The 16,507-nt window shown below is 44.8% G+C and overlaps 1 non-coding gene across 1 annotated transcript; it reads left to right on the forward strand.

Annotated features, from left to right (window-relative positions):
- The first annotated feature begins 533 nt into the window (after positions 1–533).
- On the forward strand, positions 534–607 carry Trnat-ugu (transfer RNA threonine (anticodon UGU)). The gene has a single exon. It is a non-coding gene; the product is annotated as a tRNA-Thr (tRNA).
- Positions 608–16,507: the final 15,900 nt, after the last annotated feature.

Raw genomic sequence — 16,507 nt, forward strand, 5'->3', positions numbered from 1 at the left:
AGCTGCAAAGAGGCATTGATATACTTCACTGGGGACATGTTGAAAATTCGTGGCCCGACCGGGGTTCGAACCCGGGATTTCCCGCTCGCATGGCAGGCGCTCTATCCATCTGAGCCACCGAGGGCACAGAGGATAGTGCACCCGCAGGGACTGATTCCTTGCACGTTCCCCGTGAAACCCACATTCCCAACATGTCCACACCACTACATTCTTAGTGCGCCTAATAGATGTTTTCCCATCATACTCATTACTCGTGGCAGATTAATCTACCAAGAGTATTGGGCATAGCGTGTGCGTTCACACAAAAAGGTCAATGGCCGGGAAATCACATTAAACTATATATGAAGGTAGCAACTGTTCCCGAAAGAACAGTTACCGTTGATGACCATGCAGCTTTCGTTAGAATGAAATGATATTTAAATGGACACCCTAGCTGCAAAGAGGAGTTGATATACTTCAAATAAATGTTGGGAATGTGGGTCTCACGGGGAGCGTGCAACGGATAAGTCCCTGCAGGCGCAATACCCTCTGTGCCCTCGGTGGCTCAGATGGATAGAGCGCCTGCCCTGTAAGCAGGAGATTCCGGGTTCGAGTCCCGGTCGGGGAACATATTTTCAACATGTCCCCAGTGAAGTATACAACGCCTCTTTGCACCTAGGGTGTCCATTTAATTATCATTTCATACTGCCGTTTAATTTTTGTTCTAGTTCTCAAGTTTCGGGTGGCGCTGAGATAAGCTTCAGGGAACGCAGTCACTACACGCGCAAATCACTCAAGCATCTGTTCATAACCAATGCATGATAATATAGGACTTGATACAACGGTCTTCAAGAAACAAGACTTCCGAAAGTAGCTTGGGGTCACTTGCTGTACGAATTCATACGCTATTTTTCAATTCTGTGCCGTTCAAAATGGTTCAAATGGTTCTGAGCACCATGGGACTTAACATCTGAGGTCATTAGCCCCTAGAACTTAGAACTACTTAAACCTAACTAACCTAAGGACATGAAACACATCTATGCCCGAGTCAGGATTCGAACCTGCGACCGTAGCAGTAGCGCGGTTCCAGACTGAAGCGCCTAGAACCGCTCGGCCACCGTGGCCGGCTACTGTACCTTCATTCGACGTAAGAGAAGCGCAGACTTGTGTCACATATTATGAAGATTTAGCTGAGAATAACTTAAGAGTACCGTATCTTATACAAAATTGACTGATTTCAGTAGTAGCCGCGTCTTCGTCACTAGAAGAAGGAGAAATTTATAAAAAGGTGCATTCGAATGATTGGAAAAGGCTTATCGAATGGTGTTTCGTTAAGATTATGGAAGTTTACGCATCCTCTGGCCCTCTCGGCCTTCTTAGTAATCAACTACTTACTACTGTAAGTATAAGGCACTTTGGAAGGAAAAAAGTCAAGTGAAAGTTAACGCAGTGAATGGCTTTATCAGGCGGCAAGGTTACAAGCAATTTCCTTTTAGCTAGGCGATTGCCATTAGTTACAAAGTTGGGTATTAGAAGGTGAACTTGGAGTGTTCCCTGCAGTTACTTGGTGCCGTCGGTGTTAGCCAGACAGAGGACACCCGCCCCTAGATGCCTTGTGGAAGCGTCAGGTGTTCAGCACCTGCTGCTCCGGCGCTGGTCCGACCGACCCGTCTCCGCTAGCTGAATGCAGCTCCCGGACCGTGATATCTGAATGCAGAATTACCGTCTGCTCTTCCCTAACTGAAATACTTTAAAGTAATCGGTGTGACCGGAGACGTCACAATCACTTTGGTACAGATTTCACACTTGACAACAGTCTACATTCAGGATCGAAGTAGTAAATAAACTGGGTCCATATTTGGACTATGATTAGCTCACCGTTCTTTTTAAGTGGTGCCGGCCGCGGTGGTCTCGCGGTTCTAGGCGCGCAGTCCGGAACCGTGCTACTGCTACGGTCGCAGGTTCGAATCCTGCCTCGGGCATGGATGTGTGTGACGTCCTTAGGTTAGTTAGGTTTAAGTAGTTCTAAGTTCTAGGGGACTGATGACCACAGCAGTTGAGTCCCATATTGCTCAGAGCCATTTGAACCATTTTTTTTTTTTTAAGTGGTACAAAAGATTAGTGGCAATGTCTTCCCTGTTCCGTCGTTCCGATGAGAAACCTTGAGCAATCCAATTTACTAGCAGTCGTAATTATACTGCATTTAGCAATAAAAAATTTTCAGCACAGACATAGTTTGTTATAATTCGACGGCCGACACGCATATCATCCACGTGTAATGTGTTCGGTACATTAAATGCAGTTGTCCAGTCAACGGCGCAGCACCCATCAGCTTAGTACAGTCAGAAATCCAGAGGGAACATGCGGTGATCTTCCTCCAACTCCGCCCCACCTCACCTTGGAAAAAGCTGTTAGTGCAAGCGGATTAATGTTTCAGCTTTAAAAATCAGTACTTTCATCAAGACGCGTTGCTTAATGCAGGTGAACGTGGACAGCTTTCTCAAACATTAGTGTAGCAACTTGTTGACAGAAGACTAAACTTTTTAAGAACAGGCTAAAGATACCAAAGCTAATGTCGGTTATAATGTTGTCATATATGTTACAGGCAAAAAATTAAGTATTATTACGTTCTAAAAAGCTCCTCACGTTATTTGCTCACCAATTTTTTTTGTCATCAATTTTGTGAATGGTTTGATGCCGTCCGCCACGAATTCGTCTCCTCAATTATTTGCCGCATTTATTCCAATCTCTGTCTTTCACTGCAGTTTTTACTCTCTACAGCTCCCTCTACTACCATGAACGTTATCCCCTGATGTCTTAACAGATGTCCTATCATCCTGTCCCTCTTGTTTGTGTTTTCCGTACATTCCTTTTCTTTCCGATTCTGTGCAGAATTTCCTTATTCCTTACCTGATCAGTGCATCAAATTTTTCAACATTCTTCTGCAGCATCACATTTTAATAGCCTCGATTTTCTTACGTTCCAGATATCCCACAGTCCATGTAACACTATAATACAAAGCTGTGCGGTCCAAACATATATTCTCAAAAATTTCCTCCTCAAATTAAGGCCTATGTTTGATGCTACTAGATTTCTCTTGGCCAGCAATGCCCTTTTCCTGGTGCTAGACTATTTTCTATATCCTCCTTGCTCCGTCCATCATGGGTTATTTTATTGCCTCGCAGAATTCCTTAAATTCATCTACTTCGTTATCATCAATTTAATGTTAAGTTTTTCGCTGCCCTCGTTACTCTCTTCTCTCTTCGATTGACCCTCAGTCCACATTCTGTACTCCTTAGACTGTTCATTCCGTTCAACACGTTCTAAAATTCTTCTTCACTTTCATTGAGGATACCAATGTCATCAGCAAATCTTGATATCCTTTCAATTTGAATTTTCGTCCCACTCTTGCAGCTTTCTTTTGTTTCTATCACTGCTTCTTCGATGTGTAGGCTGAACAGTAGGGACGAAAAACTATATCCTTGTCTTACACCCTTTTTAATCCGAGCACTTCGTTCTTGGTCTTTGTACATATCGTATATGTCTCGTCTTTTCCTATAACCCACCCCTATTTTTCTCAGAATTTCGATATCTTGCACCGTTTTACATTGTAGAACGCTTCCAGGTCGACCAAACCAAAAACCATGTTTTGATTTTTCTTTACTCCTGCTTCCATCATCAACAGCAGCAACCTTAGAATTGTCTCTCAGGTGCCTTCACCTTTCCTAAGGCAAATCTGACCATCATCTAGCAGATCCTCAGTTTTCTTTTCCATTTTTCTGGACATTATTATTGCCAACATCTTGAATGCGTGAGCTGTTAAGCTGATTGTGTGTTGTTTCTCACTTTTGTCGTCTCTTTCAATCTTCGGAACTGTGGGGATGATGTTTCTACGGAATTCATCAGATAAGTACTCTCCATCATAGACGCTTTCCATGTACTCCTTCCTCCTATTCGCTCTCTCCTCTGGAATTAGCAGTGGAATTGCTATTGTACTTTTAATGTTAACGTTATTGCGACAATCATTTCTGTTTCGATTCCTTCGAATTCTTCACGTAGCCATTTCGTCTTAGCTCTCCGTACTTCGTATTTATATCATTCATAAGTGACTTGTATCTCCGTATTGCTGAATTTTCCTGAACATTTTTGTATTTTCTTCTTTCGTCGATCAGCTGAAGTATTTCTTTTGTTATCCATGGTTTCTAGGCGGAGACCATCCTAGTACCTACATTTTTCTTTCCAATTTCTGTGATTGCCCTGTTTATAGATGTCGATTACCCTTTAACCTAACTGCCCACTGTGTTATTCATTATCGTAGTATCTCTACGGCCTCTGTGGACTTAAAGAGTACCTCTTCATTCGTTAGTGCTTCCGTATCCAATTCCTTCGTGCATTGATTCTTCCTGACTACTCTCTTAAACTTCAGCCTACTCTTCACCATTACTGAATAGCGATCTGAGACTATACCTGCTCCTGGTACGTCTTACAATCTAATAACTGATTTCAGAATCTCCTCGTGACCATGGTGTGATCTAACCTGAATCTTCCCATATCTCTCTGTTCTTTCCAAGTATACCTCCTCCTCTAGAGGTTCATGAATGTAGTATTCCCTATTACTAACTGAAATTTATTGCAGACTCAACTACGCTTTCTCCTCCCCCATTCCCAGTACCAAGCTCACATCCTCCCGTAACTCCTTCCCCTAAAACTGAATTCCAATCCCGTATGACAACTACATTTCCATCTCCCTTTATGTACTGAATTATCCGTTCACCGTTCAGTATCCTCATAAGCTTTTTCTGGTTCTTCATCTGCTGCTTGCGACGTCGGCCTGTAGACCTGAACTATTGTTGTCGGTGTGGTTTGCTGTCGATTCAGTTGAGACCAACCCTATCACTTAACTGTTGGCACTAGCCCAGTCTCTGCCCTACCTTCCTATTCCTAACGAATTCTACTACAGTTACACCATTTTCTGCTGCTGCTGATATCATCCTATACTCGCATGATCAGAAATCCTTATCTTCTTTCCATTTCACTTAACTGACCACCGATATATCTAGACTGCGATTCTGCATTTCCATTTCCAGATTTTGTAAGTGCTCTTCCACGTCCAAAACTTTTGACACTCCACTTCCTGAATCACAGAACGTTATTCTTTCGTTGTTTATTCAGTCTTTTTCTCGTGGTCTCTTCCCCCTTAGCAACCCCTCCCGCAGATCCGAATGGGGGATCATTACAGTTCTTTTGACAATTGAGAGATCATCATGATGACACTTTTTCAATTACAGTCCACGTTTCTTGTGGATACACATTACGTGTCTTCAGTTCAGTGGTTTTCATTGCAATCTGCATACTCTTGCCGTTGATCGTTACCGATTCTTTCACTTTTTAGGGGCAGTTTCATTAACCAAGGGCAAGGTTTTTTTTCGGAATTTCGTCTGGGCGGATATCACATGACAGCCCTTCACGTTAATCATCGATCACTCAGGATTTTTTTATTACAGCGGGCATCCAATCCTCTGACCGAACACACTGAGCGATTGTGCCTCTCTGCTCGACGAAGGGTGCACTTCAGCTGGATAACAAATGACAAAAGAAGTATTTCTTTCATGTGATAATATTAAAAATTAACAGATTAGGACCCATCCCTTTACTTGTAGTGTGAAGCCTTCCTTCTAGCCAAATTTCATGGTTCTAGACAAATAGAAAGTACAGTATAGGTTTTGATGACTGACTTTGCATCCAAAAATGTAAGGTAAATGGTCGTATCTTCTGATTGCATTGACTTACAAACTAGATTTTACTATACCACCAAGCACTATAGCCCTCCAAATGTGATATAAACTTCAGCTTGTTACGATTTCCCGTTTCTGAGATAAAGGGATGGTCACAGACGAACGGACAGACAGACAATCTGATAACAAATAACACATTTTTCCTTTGGCTGCACCGTGAAACCTTGCTTGTTGCCAAATTTCATGATATCAGATCAACGGGAAGTACCATATAAGTTTTGACGAGTGAGTTCATGAGTATCAAAATATGCGATGTAAACAGCCGTATCTTTTGAGTGGATTGGCTCAGAAGCTTCAGTTTTGCAAACCGCTGAGGGATCGTAGGCCTTAGTGTGAGGTATAATTTTGAACTTGATGTGTCCCTCCCGTTCCAAAGAAGAAAGTTTTTCAACAGTTGAATGGAGAGTCAAACAGCCGGACGGACAACAAAGTGACTGAGGTACGAAATCCTAAAATGAAAAAAGGTCTTCAGCCGCTGGTGAAGGCGACTTTGGATTTCCCTTTCACAGTTCAGCACTTTTACCACAGCGCGTTGCCTAACTCATGTCAATGTCAGCCGTTTTCTGAAACATTAGTGTACCCATTTGTTGAGAGAAGTCTTAAATTTCTAAGGAAGGGATTAAAATACCATTGATAATGTCAGCTTTGATACTGCTTTAACACTTTACGGATAAGAAATAAGAATCATTATCGTCTGAACAGCCCCTCGTATTTCTTTGCATAATCATACAGTTAACAAAAACAACAGGTCTAAGAAGGCCATGTGATTTCCCTGTTGCCTAGGTCCATGATTTCCGCCTACCAATATACAGTCTTTGATTACAACAGTCACTTCGTAACAGCTGTGTTTTACAAACTTTCACACTCGATTAACTAAATTTACTTCTTACTGCTGATCTATTAATTCTTTTGCCCTTAGAGTATGAGAATTGTGTTAGTTTCGCTTAAAGCAGTAAACAATGGTATTTGGCAGCAGAGGGCACTGATGTCGTCGAGTACATACAACTGTTAACTGCAAGATGTTCTCCTTGTTTTCACGGGTGCAATGTGTGAGTCTGTGAGACCACTCAAGAAATGCATACCAGCATAATGTATAAAAGTATGTTCTGGTACGGACTGAAATTAAAAAGTCTTAACGAAACGTAGCTCTTCTTTTATATATTGCAAGAGCAAAAATAAGGTTTCTCTGTCTGAAGAATGGACGGCGCTGATATCAATGAAATTTTGTGTTTGTTATAGTAATAAACATTTTTTCTACGTAAGATACATGTCAACTCGATTTTCGGGAGAATTTGTTTAATAGGATATTTCAGGTAGCTATGCTGCGTGTGTTTCTTCAAACGGTCAAACTGGAACACCTTTCCGTCATAAAATTCGTCGCTTTTGGCGGTATTTCGCCAATGCAAGTTCATGCAAAGTCGGCAAAGGTGTGTAAACATTTAGTCCTTCCATTTCTACAGTTGAGAAATAGACTTCAATTCATACGTGCCATTTCCTGGAAGATGATATGTAGGCTATACGAAACAGCGATCACAGATGAAAACGTAAGCGGTATTGTTTTGAACACCTGGGGCCTTAAGTTGCTTGACATGTACCATATTTTCGGCAATGTGTTGATATCAACACTGGTGAAATGTGGCTGCAATACATGGCAATGTTGCAGTAGTTCCTGGCAATATCGCTGATGGAGCAAGGTGTTGCACGTAGTTACCGAAAAGGTCCAGCAAGGGTGGGCAACATTTCGTATGGCCAGACCATATCAACCTCTGTCAGTGTCTGTAAATTCTTACGTCGCACTCTCAGTTTTATTTCCTGTTTCTCACGCCGACTGCGCTATAGTCCAAGTCAAGTGTTTCGCTTCAATTCTAAAATTTTTGCATGCATTGAGAGATGTTCGATTTGTTTCTTGTCTGCAGCAACACAGAAGTGGACAAATGAAAGAACCATGAATTTCAAAAATACGTGCATCAATGGAGAGAGCTGTGGAACATAGAACGTATTATATACAAAGATTGGACTCAAAAAATGGACGTGTACAAATGCATGTTTTCGCGGCCATATCCTTTAAAAAACATCCATTAATGAACCATTCTCGGATTTCAAGCAGCGCCAAGTTGTTAACTGGCCACAGGCTTTCGCCAGAGATCTCCTCTGCCATTTTCAAGTAGCTGGCTGTCTTCTGGATACCGCTGCGCGCTGATATAGCCGCGCTGCCGCCAGTGACGTCACTGGTGCCTAATCCCGCACCTTATATGTCAATGTTACAGTTGCGCGCCCACGCCAGCACCCGTTTCAACTTCCCTCGGAAAACAGCGGACACGCAACCAAAACATTGCCATAAATGGTGCGGGACTAGACACCAGTGACGTCACTGGCGGCAGCGCGGCTATATCAGCGCGGCAGCGGTATCCAGAAGACAGCCAGCTACTTGAAAATGGCAGAGGAGATCTCTGCCGAAAGCTCGTGGGCAGTTAACCACTTGACGCAGCTTGAAACCTGAGAATATTTCATTAAAAATGGACGTACTAACGACTACCTACATCTGCAGCAGTGTGTCGTAATTGCATTCTGTCTAGATTGTTTAGACTTCCAAACTTGTTTTAGGTTCATCATGTGTGTTCACGTGCTTTTAGACAGCAGCTTGCCAACTGTCCTTTTTTTATAACGATCTTTGTCTACATTAGCGTACTTTCCATGTGCCATTACTCGTACATGTATCACACCCATGAGTTTCACAGTTTTCTCACTGTATTCGTAAACACATTAAAGTACTGACGTAAACATGTGGTTATTATTACAAACAAATCCTGCAGAATTTAACGCCTTCTTCAAAAATGGTTAAAATGGCTCTGAGCACTATGCGACTTAACTTCTGAGGTCATCATTCGCCTAGAACATAGAATTAAACCTAACTAACCTAAAGACATCACACACATGCTGCCCGAGGCAGGATTCGATCCTGCGACCGTAGTGGTCGTTCGGTTCCACACTGTAGCGCCTAGACCGGCCGGCAGCGCCTTCTTCCAAGGCTTCTAAAACTTCTGGTACCAAGAAGTGTATCCATGAGTACAAGTTAAAGAGGTACTTAAAAATTCTTTATAAATAACCAGTAACCAAGCGCTGCTCTTTCTGTAAATGGGATACAGTCTTTCATATTGGTTTTGCTATTGACAGTTATCGGTTGAAATGCTTTTAGGTAATAGTCAGTATCGTGTTTCAGTGTTAGGGAAAGACCTCGCATATCCAACATCAGTTCACAAGTTAAAATTTCGGATGTATTTGAAAAAGTGATGCGACCAAAATATTCGATTACCATTTTCCTTGCTAACTTTTCTCCTTATGGAATCCAACTGCAGGAGGGCCGCACTCACTTCCACTAGCTTGCTTTTGTCCATTTCGCTGCCGTTCTGTTGCCGGTGTAAACACTTCCGGCCCGGAAATGTAAGCCGCAAACATTGTCGGGCAAGAGTGGTCTACACTGGTGCCGGTCGTGTAGCTACAATCCGTGCGGCAGGCAATTTCTCCTGGTAATATAGGGTGTCTCAAACCTTCTGATTAAAAACTGAAACAGGTGAGAGTACGTTCACAACCGTTTATATTGAGATAGGGAACCAGTGGACGCAAGTGTATATTCACTGAGTTACGGACATTCACGTCGTATCCGCATAACAACAAAGTAGCACACAGTTCCTGTTCAAAATGATGATCTCCAAACTTAACGCATTCATGGCAATGGTGCATGAAGTTCCGCCTAACTCTCTCAAAGATACCTGGTGTCTGTTGCACCAGGAGACAGGTAGCTTGGGCCTTAGCGAGCAGGTCTCCATCCGTTTCTACGGGGGCTTCAGTCCAGAGATCCGGTGATCATGCTAGCCTTGGAACAGTACCATCCCTTCCAATCCAACGATGAGGGTACGTGTTGTTCATGTGCTCGCCGGGATTGACGTGGAAGTGGAATGGTGCACCGTCGTGTTGGAACCGCATCCAGTCGCGGTCGAGTCTCCAAGGTCTGTGGCAGCAGACCTCCAGAAACACCAGCTAACCTTGACAAGTGACCTGTCAAACGGGGAGGCAGAGAATAATTCTAATCCTGTACATAATAATCCTGCAAGTCTGGTGTTTGGATATGTCTTCGGCGGGAACCTTCGTCAGCTCTCCGTGGTGTGATCTAGGCCATTGCCCGTCAATATGTTGAGAAAGGATTGTTGCTGGTGGCCACTGATTTGAGTGACATAGGGATCGTCCTAGCTCCAGACATGGCTGTATCAGCTGTTGAAAACACTATCAGAGGTAATAAAGCTTCGTCCGTGAACGATAGAAACTGTGCAAAATTCGGCACTGCAGCACTGGCTGTGGATAATCCATTTTGATAATCAAACGCGAGGCTCAAAATTCGTTGGTTCTTTATGATATAGCTGTAATATCTGTTCCGCCAGTACTGTACGAGCTGTATCCTTCGAACTGTGCGTTCACGGGCATGTGGACGGGCGTCTTTTCCCGGGTGGTAAGCCACACGATCCATCACCATCTCCTAGGTCTTATGTCCGGACATATCTTTGGCTGAAACCTTGGCAGACCGCTTGTGGCCTGAACATAAGTTGGTATACATGGAGATAAACGCCTTCCAGTTATAATGACAGCTGTTGGAAAGTGTTTCTGTACATTCGAGCTGCTTTAACGGGCACTACATTTTGCCGCACTACATTTTGCCGCACTGTACACTAAATACTCGTCTGCCGATTCTCGTGACGAATAACGCTCACATCTTTGACTACGCGTCATTCACTGCATACAGAGGCGCACCTCTACATCTACATCTACATTTATACTCCGCAAGCCGCCCAGCGGTGTGTGGCGGAGGGCACTTTACGTGCCACCGTCATTACCTCCCTTTCCTGTTCCAGTCGCGTTTGGTTCGCGGGAAGAACGACTGCCGGAAAGCCTCCGTGCGCGCTCGAATCTCTCTAATTTTACCTTCGTGATCTTCTCGTGAGATATAAGTAGGGGAAGCAATATATTCGATACCTCATCCAGAAACGCACCCTCTCGAAACTTGGATAGCAAGCTACACCGCAATGCAGAGCGCCTCTCTTGCAGAGTCTGCCACTTGAGTTTGCTAAACATCTTCGTAACGCTATCACGCTTACCAAATAACCTCACCACGGACACAAGCTGTCTAGGTGTCCGACACAAAGCGATAACTGACAACTGTGTGCGGCACAGTTTATTGCACCAGTGCGATACATGACACATGTGCTATGAGTTAACTTGGGTACGGTATGTCTGTTCGGTGGTCAGGAGTGTACGTTGTTTATCACCCGCTGCCTGTTCCTGTGTGCAACAAAAACCTAGTATCTTTGCGAGAGCGCGGTAGAACTGCATGCGCCATTGCAATATACACTCCTGGAAATGGAAAAAAGACCACATTGACACCGATGTGTCAGACCCACCATACTTGCTCCGGACACTGCGAGATCACACGCACGGCACAGCGGACACACCAGGAACCGCGGTGTTGGCCGTCGAATGGCGCTAGCTGCGCAGCATTTGTGCACCGCCGCCGTCAGTGTCAGCCAGTTTGCCGTGGCATACGGAGCTCCATCGCAGTCTTTAACACTGGTAGCATGCCGCGACAGCGTGGACGTGAACCGTATGTGCAGTTGACGGACTTTGAGCGAGGGCGTATAGTGGGCATGCGGGAGGCCGGGTGGACGTACCGCCGAATTGCTCAACACGTGGGGCCTGAGGTCTCCACAGTACATCGATGTTGTCGCCAGTGGTCGGCGGAAGGTGCACGTGCCCGTCGACCTGGGACCGGACCGCAGCGACGCACGGATGCACGCCAAGACCGTAGGATCCTACGCAGTGCCGTAGGGGACCGCACCGCCACTTCCCAGCAAATTAGGGACACTGTTGCTCCTGGGGTATCGGCGAGGACCATTCGCAACCGTCTCCATGGAGCTGGCCTACGGTCCCGCACACCGTTAGGCCGTCTTCCGCTCACGCCCCAACATCGTGCAGCCCGCCTCCAGTGGCGTCGCGACAGGCGTGAATGGAGGGACGAATGGAGACGTGTCGTCTTCAGCGATGAGAGTCGCTTCTGCCTTGGTGCCAATGATAGTCGTATGCGTGTTTGGCGCCGTGCAGGTGAGCGCCACAATCAGGACTGCATACGACCGAGGCACACAGGGCCAACACCCGGCATCATGGTGTGGGCAGCGATCTCCTACACTGGCCGTACACCTCTGGTGATCGTCGTGGGGACACTGAATAGTGCACGGTACATCCAAACCGTCATCGAACCCATCGTTCTACCATTCCTAGACCGGCAAGGGAACTTGCTGTTCCAACAGGACAATGCACGTCCGCATGTATCCCGTGCCACCCAACGTGCTCTAGAAGGTGTAAGTCAACTACCCTGGCCAGCAAGATCTCCGGATCTGTCCCCCATTGAGCATGTTTGGGACTGGATGAAGCGTCGTCTCACGCGGTCTGCACGTCCAGCACGAACGCTGGTCCAACTGAGGCGCCAGGTGGAAATGGCATGGCAAGCCGTTCCACAGGACTACATCCAGCATCTCTACGATCGTCTCCATGGGAGAATAGCAGCCTGCATTGCTGCGAAAGGTGGATATACACTGTACTAGTGCCGACATTGTGCATGCTCTGTTGCCTGTGTCTATGTGCCTGTGGTTCTGTCAGTGTGATCATGTGATGTATCTGACCCCAGGAATGTGTCAATAAAGTTTCCCCTTCCTGGGACAATGAATTCACGGTGTTCTTATTTCAATTTCCAGGAGTGTATGTACTGAGACTGGTGGTCGTAGCTTTGAACAATTAATATGAGTTACGTTGTTGTTATGCTGTGTATCCTATGTATGTCCATAATACAATAAACGTGCACTTCCTATCATTAGTTCCCTATGTCAATCTAATAGATTGTGGACCCTCTATCTCCTGTTTCAATTTAACCCAAAAGGTTTGAGACGCACCGTATTGTCGGCAATATGCTCTATCTATGGCCCATGTAAACGAACCTTTTATTCATATGAGAAGAAACAATGCGGCGTATTTTACATAAACAATTGAGTTTTGTTCGATGACAGGGGCGAAGATTAGGGTTTGATTCCCGTCGATGACGCGGTCATCAGGGACGATACACCAGCTATGGCTGTAGAATGACGATGGCCAAGCCTTTTTTAAAAGACCTGTTTTAGTATTTCCTCTAAGCGATTTAGGGAAACAGAGGTAAACTTACATCAGTACAGACACCATGGGATATGAACCGCCATCCCCGAAATGCATATATAGCGTCTTATCACTTCGTCAACTCGCTCGACTTTGATTTGCATACGACGAACGCTATATTTCATCCAAGCTGGCCAAAAGTAAATTCTACAACATATTTATTAGCAACGTCCGAACTGTCTTAGAGCCGAGCTCATCTCGTGTCCCGTGGATCAGGTGAGCGACCCTGGTTTCGCACCATGAGCCGAAACGGTGGAAATAGGATCGGGCGGATGCCGATTTCATATGTCCATCGATTTCTTGGATGGAAAAGGAATATTTCTTATTGATTTAGCATTACATTATATTAGTCCTATTACATTGTTGTCACGGAGAGTGGTCTCTGCGGTGTGGAAATAAGTCATGTTATCACTTAAACTTTAAGTGCCGTACACTGAAATGACATTACATTACTGCATTATAATGCAACTTCTGAATTACCTAACACGTTAAATTTAAGAATTTAAGAGCTTTTGTGACGATATCCTTCAGTCAGTGCAGTAGACGGAGTCACCTAACAGGAACTTCTTTAATTCAGACTTAAGCTGCGCTACATTGTCTACTTGTCGACATGGCATTTATGCCCTGGCACACTGTTATATATATACGCTTCTCAACAACAGATTCGGTGACCGATAGATTGGTAGAGGCGGACCAATTCCATGGTCTCCACGCTCTCCTGACCTCAACCCTCTTGACTTTCATTTATGAGGGCATTTGAAAGCTCTTGTATACGTAACCCCAGTACCAAATGTAGAGACTCTTCGTGCTCGTATTGTGGACGGTTGTGATACAATACGCCATTCTCCAGGGCTGCATCAGCGCATCAGGGATTCCATGCGACGGAGGGTGGATGCATGTATCCTCGCTAACGGAGGACATTTTGAACATTTCCTGTAATGAAGTGTTTGAAGTCACGCTGGTACGTTCTGTTGCTCTGTGTTTCCGTTCCATGATTAATGTGATTTGAAGAGAAGTAATAAAATGAGCTCTAACATGGAAAGTAAGCGTTTCCGGACACATGTCCACATAACATTTTTTCTTTCTCTGTGTGCGAGGAATGTTTCCTGAAAGTTTGGTCGTACCTTTTTGTAACACCCTGTATATACAGGGTGTAAACGGAATAAGGCGCCAACATTATACAGGCCAATGTGCATGTATGTGAACGAGTGCGACGAAACTGGGTTCGCCGTAATGAAGCATGTGTAGAAGCGAATGGTGGTCATTTCGAACATTTATTGTAGTATTGGTGTAAGAGGAAACGAAGTAATGGGGTTTCTTTTCGTTACCATGTTGTTGTACAGGAGGAAAATAATGTGAATTTATTATTCGTTATGGCATTGCCGTAAAAAGGTGAAACAGTTGATTGTACTTAATGCACAACTATCTACTTGGTGGTTGATTGAATTTGTACTAATGGAAATACATTGTGTTTGATATTAGCTTGTCATTACTACTACGACCTTCGTTATCGACTTGTTGAGAAATAGACTGGTTGTATTCAATTCACGTAAAGCGAATTACACATTCTGGACAACCCAAAAACCGTTTACATTCCTTTTTTCGGTACCACCTGATAATCACGCCACGTCGTTGTACACGTCGTCACTACGTAAACAGAAATGCGTATACTATCTATCCTACGAACATTAGGTTTTAATAATACAAAAATAAATTATATGATACAAGAAAATGTCATTAGACTTTCTTGTCAAGCACACCGAGATGTACCATCTGTATAATTTTGGCGCCTTATACCAATTTCGTTCTCGTCGGTGTACTTGCGTACGTAAAACAGAAACACCTGTTAACCATTGAACGAGATACCAACGAGTCTCACGATCACGACATGTCATTCACCCATAGATACAACACATGACACACCAATTAGCTGATGTGTATCTACCAGCGAGAAAGAACAAATCCCATCGTAATGTGAGTGAAATCGTATCAGAACTTGTGAATGACTCGTTGCCTACGGTAGCGGAGTGTACAGTCCCATGTTATGGAATGTGTGTCCGCGGCGAGCATGACGTGTTTACAACACCTCTGCGCTGCTCGGGTTCGATTCCCGGCGGGGTCAGGGATTTTCTCTGCCTCGTGATGACTGGGTGTTGTGTGATGTCCTTAGGTTAGTTAGGTTTAAGTAGTTCTAAGTTCTAGGGGACTGATGACCATAGATGTTAAGTCCCATAGTGCTCAGAGCCATTTTCTGCGCTGCTCACTCTGTCTGATACTCGCCGTGTCGACAGCTGCTAACGGCCGCATCGCAGTGTTACTATAGTACCATGGCAGGTTGCACAAACGAGGAATACGCCGCCATCCACCTCGTCTAAGGGTTTACAGATGGAAGAGCTGACGTTGCAAGGCAACTGTATCATGAACGGTTTCGTAGCCGGCGCCTTCCATCCGCAAAAACATTTTACTCTGTGGACAGGCGCTTTAGGGAACATAGTGCATATGTAGCACCTACAGGGGTTAGCGGTCGTGACCGACCGTCGATATACAGTGCGGATGACGAAGAAAAAGTGTTACAAAGTGTTGCGGAGGACCGACCAATAAGGACCAGGTCTCTCGCCACTGCGGTCGGAATGTCACAATCTACTGTTATGCGAGTACTCCATAGAAACCATTACCATCCCTTTCGCATGCATAAGGTACAGGCATTATTGCCGCAAGACTACCACAGGAGGCTGGACTTCTGCAACTTTATCCTACGGCGTCAGACCCACGACCAGCATTTCTCACGAACAATACTGTTCACCGGCGAAGCCTATTTCACGAAGGAGGGTGTAGTGAATCCGCAAAATCGGCACGAGTATGTGGAAGAAACCCCCCCAGCACAATGATACGCGGGTACCAAAAACGATGCGGTGTCAATCTCTGATGTGGCATTATTGATCACCTTCTCATAGGGCCACATGTGCTACCACAAAGACTTACAGGAGACCGGTATCTGCGTTTCCTGGGTGCTACATTACCGGAATTGTTGGAAGACATTAGTTTGGCCTCTCTTATGAACCTGTGGTACATGCATGATGGTGCCCCCGCTCACTTCAGCGGCACAGTGCGACGCCACCCGGACAATACCTTCCGTTCGAAATGGACCGGTCGTGGAGGCCCTGTAGCAAGGCCAGCAAGATCGCCAGACCTGAATCCACTGGATTTCTTTTTGTGGGGTCATCTGAAATCTGTGATTTATGAAGGAGAAGTTGTTGATGTCAACACCCTTCAACGCAAAATACAGTATGCCTGTGATATTACGCAAAGAGATGCAGGCATGATGGATCGTGTTCAGCAATCCTTCCTGCGAAGAGTTCAACTTTGCCACACACATCGTACCGTCATTTCGAACAGTACACTCCAGCTTCTGGCCATGTGTTTCTATGTAAGTCTCGATTTGTACAGCTGTATTCGTATGTAGTAACTGGCACGTACTTGTGTAG

This window comes from Schistocerca gregaria, chromosome 1 (assembly GCF_023897955.1).
Source record: "Schistocerca gregaria isolate iqSchGreg1 chromosome 1, iqSchGreg1.2, whole genome shotgun sequence".
Taxonomy (NCBI): Eukaryota; Metazoa; Arthropoda; class Insecta; order Orthoptera; family Acrididae; genus Schistocerca; species Schistocerca gregaria.